At 35.9% G+C, this 4,283-nt stretch overlaps 1 non-coding gene across 1 annotated transcript; it reads right to left on the bottom strand.

Moving 5' to 3' along the window:
* Positions 1-3,566: 3,566 nt before the first annotated feature.
* On the bottom strand, positions 3,567-3,638 carry TRNAM-CAU (transfer RNA methionine (anticodon CAU)). Its single transcript has one exon. It is a non-coding gene; the product is annotated as a tRNA-Met (tRNA).
* Positions 3,639-4,283: the final 645 nt, after the last annotated feature.

Raw genomic sequence — 4,283 nt, 5'->3', positions numbered from 1 at the left:
TCTATGCTCAAGTAATCTATCTTACTTCTCCAAGTAATCTTGTTGTCCACACACTAATAAATATGGGTTAAGTTTTTGTTCAAGAAAGAGCTTATTTGGCGGTGTTTATGGGAACCATAAACTTTGCCAAATGTGTAAAAGTAAACAACCCATTTTTTATAAGTGTCTTTTTGTGCAAGCAACCTCTTTTCCAAGATATCAATAGCTTTCTTCTCAATTTAAAAGATCACAACATATTTTTCTTAAGTGTAAAAGGTTTGTTGAAAGTTTGGAAAGCCATTTACAAGAGTTAAAACATTTTCGAAATTTTTCTTTCAAAGACGAGCCTTCATAACTCACAGTGGACTGCACTGTTGTTTTTGCACTTAGAAAATAAACCAAGTTTAATGATCTCTTACAATACCATGACTCAACCTAAGGCATTCTTCATCTTTGATCATCCTTGTGCAATCTTCATTGACAATTAGATCTCTTGAGCTACAAGATTAACATTTAAGAGGCACGCGATTAAATAAACAATGAGATTAATTTGTCTTAAGGCATCATCAACACTAGCTAATCAAATTGGGTCTCAAAAATTTCCTCCCTTTGATGATGGCAAGACAAATAAAATTAAGTGTGTTTTTCCCTCTTAATCCATGGTTAAGATTCACAAGTCAAAACATGATCGAAATAAGATGCATATACATAATCATTGTACTTTAATTTGGTCAAATTTTTAATTTGCCTAAGTAGAACTTCTAATCGTTTTAGCTAACATGATTACGATGTACGCAAGCCTAAGAGTCATTAGATCACACATGCATAATTTTAACAACTTCCCCCTCTTGACATCATCAAGTAGGAAGAATACGATAAATGTAGCACATAGAGATTAGAGTCACACGAAATAAATTGTTCAACAATTAACAACACAACCGATTAGAGTAGCAAAATATAATTAAGAATATAAAAACCAAGTGAACATAATTATCGGGTCTTCAATATCGGCTCCGGTTCAAGTCATTAACCTTCCGGTGTTTGGCTAAGCCAATATTGAACTTAACAAAATTAAAGTAAGTTATAATTAACTTGATTAATTTAAGATTTAAGTTAAATAAATTTAACTTTACTTAATAGATTTTGTTGAGTTTAAATTAAATTAAATAATTTATCTGAATTAAATTTAAGTTAATTAAACAATTTACCTTATTAAATATATTAAAATTAAGTTTACTAAACTTAAGTTAACATAAATCAAATAACTAAATTTAACTTAGCTTAATTGAACTACAATGATCTTGTTTTTTGGACTTAAAGTCACTCTCTTTAAGTTCAGTTTAGTTCTTATAAGTCCAGTTAAGAAAAAATTAGCTTCTATAAGTTCAATTCAAAAAGGTTCAGCTTCTCTAAGTTTCAGTTCCATTTATACCCATTTTTCTAAAAGTCTGGCTCCTATAAGTTTGATTCTGCTTCTATAAGTTCAGAAAAGTTCCAACTCTTATAAGATCAGTTTATTTTCTATTAGTTTAGTCCAGAAAACTCCGGCTCATATTAGGCCTCATATACAAGGGTCTGTTCTTTTGAACTTAATTTCAGTTCTTATATGTTCTTATATTTATGCTTAGTTCAGTTGAGTACTTCGGTTCAATTCAGTTTTTTTTTGCTCATAAGTCAAATTCAGATTCATTTGATTGGTTTAACGGTTTGGTCAAACGAACAACACCTAAGATAAGCTTAGAAAAATTAAGTAAAAAAAGACAGGGTCTTAATGAAGTATGAACTTGAACTTGAACTGAGCTGAGCATAAATTAAACCCAGAACTGAAGTGAGCATAATTTGATCAGATTATGAACTAAAGTGAACGGTTGCATGACATGTTGACCGACTTAATATGATCCAGTTTAATCTGTTATGAGCCAGTAAAGATTACTTTTGACCCGACATAAACCCACAAATAATATTTTAGACATGATATGAATTGTTCATGTTGGCCGAATTAATATGCTCCCGTCTAACCCGTTATGAGCCGATAAAGATTACTTTTAACCCGAAATAAACCGACAGATAATAAGTTTGACCTGATATGAATTGTTACATGACATGTTAGCCGAACTAACCTTATTTTGTAACAACCGAGACCTGACCAAGAGTTATCCATTCTAACCCGGACTATGTCATGACCCGAAATGATCCAACCGAACCCGGTTAGGCCTACCAATGCACATGAGCCGAAAAAATCCAAAACTACGATGACCCGAACCCGGAATAACCCGACTTGAAATCGAATCGGCCCACCCGATTGCCACCTCTCACTTTAATCTAAACGTGAGTTATGAATTTGCATAAAATATAAATATGCAGGTCAAGTAAGCATATATTCAATCATCAACACCAGTGCTTCATGCATCGTGGATCCTGGCCTTTCCCACAATTAATAACATGTTCAACTAAAATGAATAAAATTGTGAAATAGTGAAAAACTCAAGTTAAACTTCTTGCAAAATCAAATACAGTAGCAAATTTAAGAAATTTCCCGTTAAACTTAACCATTGCTCTTCACTTGCGTAGTATCATCGGTTTTCTAATATTCATGTAATATTGCTCTTCACTTGCGTCAAATCAAATAGACTTCGCTATGATCAAGTTTGGGTTATATCGGTTCACAAAATCTCATTGAAGACGGGCGATATCCATCACAAGTTTGTGACGGATACCGTTTCCTCTCACAAAATGTCCATTGAGAGATGAGTGGGAAACACATGGGGTGTGCCCCACCTTGTCCCCTCTCCCTTTTTGTGAGAGATCACAAGCTTGTGACGCTTTGATCGGTTCTCAAAATCTCATTGAAGACGGGCAATATCCGTCACAAGCTTGTGACGGATACCGTTTCCTCTCACAAAATGTCCATTGAGAGATGGGTGGAAGCACATGGGTTTAGGGTTATCGGTTATTGACTTAATGGATATTCGTGTAGTTAGGCGGTTATTCGAGTCTGATTCGGGTCGGGTGACTTCATAGTCCGGTTTTAATCGGCTTGGGTGCTATCGGGTTCAAGTTATATCGGTTATCGGATACAACTTGGTATCGGTTAAATGTTTATAGTATTGTAGGGTCTCGGACGGGTCTAATTTCGGGCGAGTCGGATTGAATTTTGCCAGGAATACAACAGTTATTAAAACAGCGGATTTATTGGGTAAAAAAGGGCAGGAAGCTTTTCTCATTATATCAGAGCCAGGTTTCGATCCTGGGACCTGTGGGTTATGGGTCCACCACGCTTCCGCTGCGCCACATGGGTTTAGGGTTATCGGTTATTGACTTAATGGATATTCGTGTAGTTAGGCGGTTATTCGAGTCTGATTCGGGTCGGGTGACTTCATAGTCCGGTTTTAATCGGCTTGGGTGCTATCGGGTTCAAGTTATATCGGTTATCGGATACAACTTGGTATCGGTTAAATGTTTATAGTATTGTAGGGTCTCGGACGGGTCTAATTTCGGGCGAGTCGGATTGAATTTTGCCAGGAATACAACAGTTATTAAAACAGCGGATTTATTGGGTAAAAAAGGGCAGGAAGCTTTTCTCATTATATCAGAGCCAGGTTTCGATCCTGGGACCTGTGGGTTATGGGCCCACCACGCTTCCGCTGCGCCACTCTGATTTGGTGATATCTTTACGCGAGTTCCATTTAAAATTAGTTCTTATTTTGTGGCTCTTTCGTGAAATCCATTTTCCTGTATGAAAGAGCCGCGAAGACTTAATTTTCTGAAAATGAAAAACCTTTTCCACTCCAAATAAAAATGCATTTGCAACAAATTAACGAATAACGAATTTGATTATCATTAATCTAACAAACATGTCCTTCGTATATAGAGAGCGTAGAAATACGGAATTGGCGTGTCGAGAAGGGTGATGTCTCATTGGTTGGAAGGGAGAGTATAACTGAATGAGATGATTATTATTGATAGAACCGATTACAATATATAAGGGATTACCTTGGGGAACAATCCTAAGAATATTCCTAAAGATAATATTTCCTACCTAATATAAATAACGATCTTGATAACGAATGCCCTCGGGGCGATGGATACTATCCTAAACTAGGAATATTACCATATTAATTTCAGACAAAGATTAAAATATGCCTATATTGACTACTTATATTTAACCATTACCATTATTAATGTATTATTATTCCTTTCACGTCCCTCCCCATCATAATCCTATGGTCAAACTAATCCAACAGTCCCACCCACTAGGCCGCCACTGCCACCACCACCATCGGTCCCAATTGTTACCAACCACC

Source organism: Silene latifolia, chromosome 8 (genome assembly GCF_048544455.1).
Source record: "Silene latifolia isolate original U9 population chromosome 8, ASM4854445v1, whole genome shotgun sequence".
NCBI lineage: Eukaryota > Viridiplantae > Streptophyta > Magnoliopsida > Caryophyllales > Caryophyllaceae > Silene > Silene latifolia.
Note: the sequence above shows the minus strand (reverse complement) of the source record. Positions and strands in the feature narration are given on the sequence as shown.